A 9,970-nucleotide genomic window follows, 5' to 3' on the forward strand; every position below is an offset into this window, starting at 1 on the left:
AAAAATTATAACCGTTTGAAAATCGTGGGGAAAGTTGAGTTAAAAGTGAAATTAAAAAGAATAAATAAACAAAAGATAGATGTTGCATTTGTAACTATTCTCTAAATTTACAAAAAAAAAACTTGATTAAAATAGAGATCTTAAGATTGTAATTATCATGGAGACGTAAATCACGTGATATTTAAGTGTTCAATGATCACTTTACCCATCTTTAGAGTTGTACCATATGCTTAAAGAATTTTAAATCCTTTAAAATCTATCGTCTTAGTTTGTCCATGACTTATTATATATAGTATAGATTTAACATGACTCTTCAAATTAGAGTTCTTCATATCGGTTAGTTACCTGATTGATAGGAAAGAAGATTTGGACAGAAGAAAATATATATGGGTTTACAACTCGTTAGCTCATTTCGTTGTCGAATTGACAACATATAATTGAGTAATTGTTGAATCGCAGTATCGGTACCGAGTTTGCTCAGTAGTATAAATTTGCTATCGATACGGGACCGGTATTTCCCGAATTTTACCTTAAATACCGCTACCGAACCGAAAATTTCGGTACCAGTTGCAGTACCAAGAAATTGTGATTTTCGGGATCAGGATTTTTGGTACCGATACCAGTATGTTACCGATCTCATCCTTACTTGACATTGTTTCTTTTTTTCTTTAATATAATGCTATATTCTGCTCGGCATTATGTTATATTATGCGATATATTAAAGAAAAAAAGAAACAATATATTATGCGATATATTGTGTTTTTTTATTTATCATTGTGTTTTATGCCTGTTATCGTCGTTGTGTCTCTTTTCCTCGATATCGTGTCTTTTTTTTTGAATGAGAAAGACGGGGGAAATATTTTAGTTTTTGTGCTTTTTTCATATTTTAATTCTATTTTGAGTTATGATTTATTATTTATTTTTCTTGAATTTTTTTAAAGTTTTTTCTATGACACAAATCCGTCTCACATTTTTCAATTTATCACCATTTGTATTCTAACTTTCCCCTCAAACATTCTTTGACATGCATTAAAGAAAGAGTTACAAGACAAGTCTATAATTAAAGATACAATGTGTTATTTTACTTATTTTTGAAAATACGTCGATTAAAAGCAAAATAGTTTATTTATTATGTAAACAAGTTAAGAAATTTGGATTTTAATAATTTAAATTATCACTTATTGGCCGATAATAAACTATACTTACACTTTAACCAATGATAATCATAACTCTTACTTTTATTGCCAAGAACAATCCCAATAGCTTTATCATCATAGATTTTTCATTAAATTCACATAAATTTATACTCGATTTCGCTAATACGTTTTCCTATTTCGTTATTGTGAGAGAAATCGAGTGAAAATAAAGTATAAATCTATGATTATTATGATACGGATGTTGCTCTTGATAATAAAAGTAAAAGTTATAACTATTACCGGTCAAAGTGTAATTATGGATTATTATTATCAACCAATAGATATGCTTATTCAGCCGAGTGTGATACCCATCCCATATTAAACAAATGCCCCCAACCAAAACATCACCATGCCTCGATGTTCTTAAAACCGGACGGCCGGTAATACCAGTCCATCAGGAACCAGCTTAAGTTTATGATCATTCTCTTTTTTATTTCAATTCTATTATTTAGTTGTGTGTTCGTCATACTTAGTTTGTGGGTTTTTTTTCCTATTATTAATTTTAAAGTAATATATATACAATATAAATTGATTTCCATATTTGAATTTTTCAAAATAATTATAACGTCTTTGGGTCTTTAATCCGGTCCTTTCTGTGACCTGATAAGACGGTCAGTTTGATGTTTAGTTTGGATCCGAAAACATTATCATGTTTCCCTACATTTTCATCTCTGGCCATCCTAAGTACTATAATAATTACATTTGTAGTACAAACATCACTATTAAGTATTAACCCCATACTCACATCACCACCGGAATGCCCTTACCTTTTCTTTGCCCTCATTAGGTCCACACCAATATATTTTATAAGATGGTTAAACTTGAAGGGTTGAGTTATAATAAGAAGATTAGTTTTCCTAACAAGGATAGGAAATAATCTTGTTCATTCATTTTAAAATTGAATGGTTGAGATTAGATTAGAGAGATCATAAAGTGTAAAACAAGGGTAAGGGCATAATAGGGATAACACATTTTATGACTTTCTCTCCTCACATGCAAGTCACATGTCAAATACCCCCATTATTTTAAAACGTCCATAACTTTTTTATACGGCATTTTTTTTCAAAACAATTTCACCATAATAACGAGTGTTTTTTATCTTTTATATGAGTACCATATTGCTATATAAAAATAAAAAAAAATTCGTGTGTTTTTTACAAAGTGTGTTTTACCAAAATTGTGTTTTACAAAATTGTGTTATACAAGTGTGTTTTATTTTTTCATAGTGTTTTTTGCAGTGTGTTTTTTTACATTGTGTTATTTAATTGTGTTTTTCATTGTGTTTTTGTCATTGTGTTTTTATTTTCATAGTGTTTATTCCATTGTGTTTTTTACATTGTGTCTTTTTCATTGTCTTTTTCATTGTGTTTTTCCGAAGACTTTTCCGGCAAGGTGGTGGCGGTGGGTGGCGGTGAGCGGTGGTGGTTGTAGGAGATAATTAAAAATTTAAGTGGGTTTTAATTAAGTAGGTTTTTGAAATTAAATTAAGTGGTTTTTCAATATTAAAGTATTAGACAAAAATACCCTCATTCCTAGCCTTCTTAGAATAATCAAACTTCTTATTTGATCTTTTCTCTAAACTTGAAATATTCATCTTATAAAATTGTTTCGGAGTTTTGATAATAATTGTCACTTTCATTCAAATAGATAAACTGACATAAATACCCTTGCACTAAAGTTGCGTAACTGACTAAACCTTATGGACGAAAATGACATTTTCTCTTTGTAAAATTCAAATGTACAATTCTGACGCTCTTATTATTATCTACGTATCAATATAACATTAGTTTAAAACTGATTTTGCGCTTGATATTGTATCTGTATTGCAGCTAACCGAACTAGTACCAACCGAAATCCCGCCGCTGATACATATTAAAGTATGTGTATGTGTGTATTTATATTACATATAAAAAGTTCCACTAAATCAAAGACCAACTTACATTTTCTCTTGTATATAACGCCGAGCACTCACAAACTCAGGCTCCGCGTTGCACTGACCTTCAGAGCTTTGCATTATGTTCTGTTGATGTGTAGGGCAGACAATTAAGTCACAGATTGATTCGTTACCTTCCCAGAAAACTGTCTGGACATATGAGTAGACCGGAAAACTCATAAATTAGGTAAGATAAAAGGATGAGTTATGCCGTTCAATTTGTTCACTAATTTTGAGTGTATGTATAATAGGTACCTTCAAAAGCATGTGAAACATTCACAAGTTTTTGTACCTTATGAAAGAAAGCACACGGGGAGCAAATTAAAACTACATGAAGCCGAGCGAGCATGCCTAATGAGTCAGTAATATAACTCATGTTTGTACTCCTTAAATCCTAGGTATATTTTATCATCATAATTCATAAGTAATAAAACCATCTAACTCGATCTTTAAACAACTGTTTGTAACTTTTTCTAGTGATCATAAAGCAAAAATCTATTTAAAGCTGTATATATCATGCTTATTACTAAAAGTTGTCACTTCAATTATTCAAAACTGATATAAGTGATCTACAGTAGTTAGTAAGTGACGCCCTGCTTGCGGTGCGCACATATAATGTATATATGTGTGAATCCTCGGGTGGGCAAAAGTAAAATTGCACTAATTTTGACATTATTTTACTAATCTCATGAAAATAACGTTAAAAGTGGCGGAAGGTTAATCAGGCATCATGTGGTGGCGTTGATAGCCGAAAGACAAGGGCACATGCACCAATCAGCCGGTGTCCCGATGATTGAGTGCTATGTGCCTTATGTCCAAGGCTTGATGCAAAGCTACTATCGAGCCGGGGGTCTCACCGGAAGCAGCCTCTCTATCTATGGGATAGAGGTAAGGCTGTCTACATCTTACCCTCCTCAGACCCTACCATAACATTGCTATTGGTGGGATATACTGAGTACGACGATGATGACGACAGTAGTTAGTAAGTTACCTCTACATAGAAAACTAATTTCAATATCATGAAATCCTAATTAAACCAACTGCTCTGCAAATGGAATGTTAGACACGAAACAGATTAAAATCAAGATAGAAAGAGCGAGAGGATGAGGATAGAACGCAGTAACATACCTTTAATTATTTATAGAACTTGAGGTGGATGAGCAACTGGGAACGCATAAAAAAACCATGCACAAAAGAGAATAAAGGTGACATTGTCTGGTATAGTTATAACCCGATAAGGTGAATTAGATGCCCGGGTTTGGGTAGAATAACAGTTTGGTTCTCTGCCTCGGATATTTTGTTTGAATATAAAATAAAATTTATATTTAAAAATATTTATTTTATGCGTATTTATTGATTTTTAACTAAACATTTATAATACTTTTTTTTCTTTTCATAAAAAAAATTACAAAAAATAAACACGTTTTTTTAATCCTCCATAATACATTAACTTTTATGTTATTTTAGTATAATTAAAGTTATAGAAATGAGTTTCTTATCTTTCAAATTTAACGAAAAGCTGAATCTAAATTTCAAGTTGGTTTGGTTCAAAGTGTGGTTTACTTGTGTTGCTCCAGAATAGTGATCAACACCTTAGGAATTTGCACCATTAATTCACAATAGGTAATGATGTAAATAATGCCAAATATTATATTATAGTATAGATGATATGACAATTTATTTAGTTGTAAGTTGTGACGATGCTAAATTTGCTCTAACATCATGAGAGAAACTTCAAATTATAAAAGCTTCTCCCAATGGAACTTATTTCTTCCCGATTTCAATGAGCTTGATCTCTGCATCTTCACATTTCTTTTTACGGCTAGTCACCGAGATATAATTTTATGGGTTTCATAGTTTCAGAAGAGTTAGGTTTCAAGAATGGAGCTTCAAAGGTTTACATGCTACTTACATCAACAATGGTTTCATATCAAAGGTTCTACATTCAAGTCCTTACATATTTAAGTAAAATTATCCAACCATAACATCGGGTTTCCATAATGGGACTTTCCCAAAACATATATTTACCATTGGGAGTAAACATCATGAGTATTGTTTTAACAAAAGTCTTGGTTATCCATAAACTTGTCTAAAACATATGTTACGCACATACCGGCACCAGCACCATGTTACCCGCATACCGCCCGGGTTGCTTGTTTAGTGATGCCGGATTGCAAGTCCAGTGTTGGATTGACAACGATAAATGAATCTATAAGTAAATCTCACCTTTTTTTTATTCTTAACATGAGAATCTTTAAGTTTGCTTTTAAAATTCGTCAATTGAATTGTTTATGTAAAACAATTTGTAATTATATGTATACATAGATATATTAGCAAGTCTTGATATTGACAAATTGAACAACAACCTGTGAGTTTGCGACACATCGAAAGGTGACATACTGAAAAAGTATATGTGACGAATTGACCAAGTGAACGTGATTATTTAATGCACCAAAAGGTGTTTAGTGAATGTGACTAAGTTAATGTGAATTATTGAACGTGTATATATAAACTGATTAATAGGACATTTCATTACTTTATACTTTTATCCCACTAAGCAAAAGCTAACTTTACTCAAGTGTGCATATTGTTTTTTTTTATGTACGTCTTACATGTTCATCGATCGAGGGTTCGGGGAAAATTAAAGATAAAGTGTTTTCTTAAAAGAAATTGATGATCTTGTACTTTCTTTTTAATTCAATGAAAACAATGCTATGTCTTATTATTAATGGAAATTAACGCATAGAATTCTTACACACTGTACAAGTAACACTGCAGCCCTAGCCAGGGTAGAGTGTTATACATAAAGTCACGAACTTGATTCATTTTCATGTTGCAAGCTCAAGTCGACATAGTTGGATCGATTAAGGGTTTCAACAAAGAACTCAGGTTAAGTTCTCGCATGTGCAAGTTTTTGCATATAATATAGACATCACTTTAATATAGTTGTCACATAATAAATATAGTTACCTCATAAATAGTTATCGCATAAAAGTAGTTATCACATAATGTAGTCTTCGCTTAGTATAGTTATCACATGATAAGCATGTACCTTGGCTATGTGACTACTTTGTCTAACGTGATTACTTTGGCTATGTGGTTACAGAGCGTTACAGTATTATAGGATGTGATTAGTTGTAAAGCGACTACTGTAGGATGCTAGCTATTGTTAGGCGAGTACTTTGGATAAGCGACTACTTGAAGTATTCGCTAAGTATGGATCGTGATAATTTTAGGTATGATTCTTGTAGAGTCGTTTGAGTGTTGAGTCAGGAAAGCATCACTCTATAGTTAAGAAGTTTGCTTAGATTAAGTGAGTTTCTAGACACCTCTTTTATGTTACGTTTTGAGGTGGCCGGTGTGCATTCTCACTTTATGATTAAATGAAATGTGGTAAAACCGTAAAAGTTTTCGCTTCTAGCCTCGAGGTAAAGACTAATTAAGAAAGTATATTCCTAATGCATGGTAATCTTTTTATAACGAAAAGATAAAGAAAGGTACTAAAGTAATTAATTATGTGAATATATTAACGGTGTTATGGAATGAGTATGTGCGAAGTATATGTAAACATAGGTAATGCTTGCGACACTTATTGTCCGTGCTTACATTGTAGTATGATATTCAGGAAATGCTAATGTAAGCATATATCGGAGGTCCTTGTACATGCTTACATTATGTGGTTTTACAAGACATGTGGAATGGATACTGCAAATCCGGGTAGGGTTGTGACCCTTGTATTTAGCTTTAGATTGGTCTTATGTTATGTGTATCTAAATATAATTTACTTCAACATTTATTTTGTTAAAACAACTTCAAGGCCTCTATCTTCATTTCCCATTAATTATTTTTACATACAACAGTGACATTTTGGATGTTGCATGCAAGCGCAAAGTAGTACAAATAATACACATCATACATAGTTTATTTATATACATTCACTTCCGTAAACCAGCATAATACAACAGTTGCAATAATTAAATTTGTTTGTTTTCAAAACGAGAAGTAGCAACCAGAAGTAAATGGTTCAACCTGTGAACTGTGAGAGCAGTGTTCTCACTCATGTCCATATTCCTCCCTATCATTCCTCCAGGAAGCGCAAGATCGAACTTGTAAACCACATTCGCAAGGGAAAGCTTCATTAGCGTGTTGGCAAATTCAATACCCAGGCACCCTCTCCTTCCAGCACCAAATGGGATGAACTCAAAGCGAGACCCTTTGTAATCATAAGAACTATTTAAGAATCTCACTGGCCTAAACTCCTCAGGTTCGTCCCATATTGCAGGATCTCGTCCTATTGCCCATGCATTAATGAATACCCTTGTTCCTGCTTCAATATCATATCCCATTATTTTAACATCTTGAGATGATGCTCTTGGAATTATTGGAGCCGGGGCATGTAGTCGCATAGTCTCTTTGAGCACTGCACTCAGATACTCAAGTTTTCCTATATCATTCTCGGTGATTTTTTGTTTTCCCTGAGCTACTGAGTCCACCTCTTTTCGTAGGGTTTTCATCACCATAGGATTTCTAACCAGCTCACATAATGCCCACTCTAGAGCTGTGAATGTTGTATCAGTTGCAGCAGCAAAAACGTCCTGTAAGAAACAACATGAAGATTTATAATGCAATTTGGCTATGATTACCTTAAAAAACTTAAAAGTGTTTTTATAAATGCTAGCTAGGAAGACGCCGATGAAAATGATTTTTGTCGGATGTTTAACCGTTTAGGTGGTTTAAGACAGAGATAAATATTTGTAGGCGGGTTAGTGGATTCTAAGTGATCTAGCTACTCCAAGCTCTTTCAAAATAAAGTATTTTTTTCCTATCATAAATACAATAAAAAAAAAGAAGAAAACAAAAAACTAACCTAAAATAAATTTTATATCGGAATATTGACAAAAAAAAAGTTAAACAAAACAATGTATTTAATTTTTTTATAATTTAAATATTACAGTAAATAGATAAAATTAAATTATTTGTTAAATGAATATTTAATAAAAAATTAAAAATACAATCAATTAATTTAACTTAAAAGTCCTCTACTAGTACTCCCACGCCCCAACAAGAGACCTACAAACTTAAAAAATAAAAAAATGAATTAACTTGATTTACTAACTAAAACATTAAAAGTTTGCTCCCCTTCAAACGAAACACTTCTATCTTTTTAGATTATGAGGTATACTTTAACATTTTATTAACTTCACATAAATACAACATCACTTATTTTTTTCTTTTTCACTTCATCTCACTTAAAGAAAATAGTTTAATCCATTTTACTTCATCTCACTCCAAAGCCTTTTAACTCGTGAAAAGCATAATCCATGGTATTTTTTTAACAAATTTAACGCAAGTGAGGAGTTGTTTAATACATATTTAAAGTGTCATGTCATCCAAAGTTATGTTGGACGTCAGAGTAGCAGTAGTAGGCCTTAAACCACATAAACCTAAAAAAAACTGAAAGTCACTTTAACAAGTCTGCTAATGTTTCTATAAATGCTAGAAAGACTAAAAGAGATCGAGGAGGTATAATTAGATTACCAAATATGTTTCTAGTAAACTGAAAGCCGCTTTCATCTTCGTTTTGCTTTTCGAGCAGTATATGAATGAAAGAGCGGTCTTGATGATCAACCATGCCGGCACCGCTCTTACCGACAACAGATTCCTTTGTGTTTCTAAGTCACGAGTGTTCTTCAATAAAACCTTCAAGAAACTCATCAAATTCTTTAGCAACTTTCTTAGTTCTGGAATTTAAGCCTCTTAATGTATCCACCCATGATAGAGACGACGGTATGTATTGTCCAACACTAAAAACAACCACCAATTGTTTAAGCTGCTCAACCATGGTATGAAACTCTTTTTCATTGTATTTCTTGCCCAAAGCTAGCCTGCATATCGCATCATTATTAACCGAAAACATCAACCTTGTGAAATTAACGACCGAACCGCATGTTTCTTGGATTTTTTCTATCATAAGAGTCATCTCTTCTTCTCTCACTTGTTGAAATGACTGGACACTTTTATTACTAAGCAGGTGCAGGACAACGATACTTTTAAGCTTCCTCCAATACTCTCCATAATTAGAAACTACGATATCCTTTCCGCCGTAGGTAACCTTCCATAAGATGCCTGATTCCCCTCTGTCTAAGAACACTAGCTCATGGGTTTTCAAGATTTCTTGGGCTGCTTGAGCGGTAGAGACAACCACGATTGGTACGCTTCCAAGGTGCATAAGCATGCGGGGGCCGTGTTTTCGGGCCAATTTCCAAAAGGACCGATGGTAGTTCTTGCCAACTTGATGAAGGTTTCCGATTATTGGAAGCTTCCATGGAGATGGTGGTAGGTTTTTGTGTGTTTTGGAAGAAGATGAAAACCATTTAAGATAAAGTATTATGAACAATCCAGGGACAAATGATGAAAGAAAAAAATAGGTGAAGAGACAAGAGAGAGAATAACATTTCAATATGATCATCATGCTCACCAATCACTGTGGGTCTATATAGATTCAATATTTCTAACTTTTCTGGCACAAAAAGTTGGAATTTTTTGTATTTACAGGTGGTTTTGATAAATCATTTAGACAAAAGTAACTGATTGCAAACGTAGGTAAGTCGTGAGGCTAGAAAACCATTTATGATAAGGTTTCACCAAAGTTGCAATAGGTAGTTATGGGTGTAACATTTTGAATGGGGACTACTTTTTTTAACTGTGAAATTCATTAGGGGGCTTTAAATATACCAAAAGTTTTTATTTGGTATACCAAGTCAACCCTATTAATCTACTACTAATCATTCAATCAACTACTAATCATATCAATCATCATTTTTATTCTATTTTATTTAAA

At 32.8% G+C, this 9,970-nt stretch overlaps 2 pseudogenes; both read right to left on the reverse strand.

Moving 5' to 3' along the window:
* Positions 1-7,103: 7,103 nt before the first annotated feature.
* LOC143587286 (3-beta-hydroxylase pseudogene) lies at positions 7,104-8,703 on the reverse strand (annotated as a pseudogene).
* A 103-nt stretch (positions 8,704-8,806) lies between these two features.
* Positions 8,807-9,364, reverse strand: LOC143587287 (3-beta-hydroxylase pseudogene; annotated as a pseudogene).
* Between the last annotated feature and the right edge of the window lie 606 nt (positions 9,365-9,970).

Source organism: Bidens hawaiensis, unplaced genomic scaffold (genome assembly GCF_021521415.1).
Source record: "Bidens hawaiensis isolate Kalapana, Puna unplaced genomic scaffold, B.hawaiensis_p1.1 tig00035439_1, whole genome shotgun sequence".
Taxonomy (NCBI): domain Eukaryota; kingdom Viridiplantae; phylum Streptophyta; class Magnoliopsida; order Asterales; family Asteraceae; genus Bidens; species Bidens hawaiensis.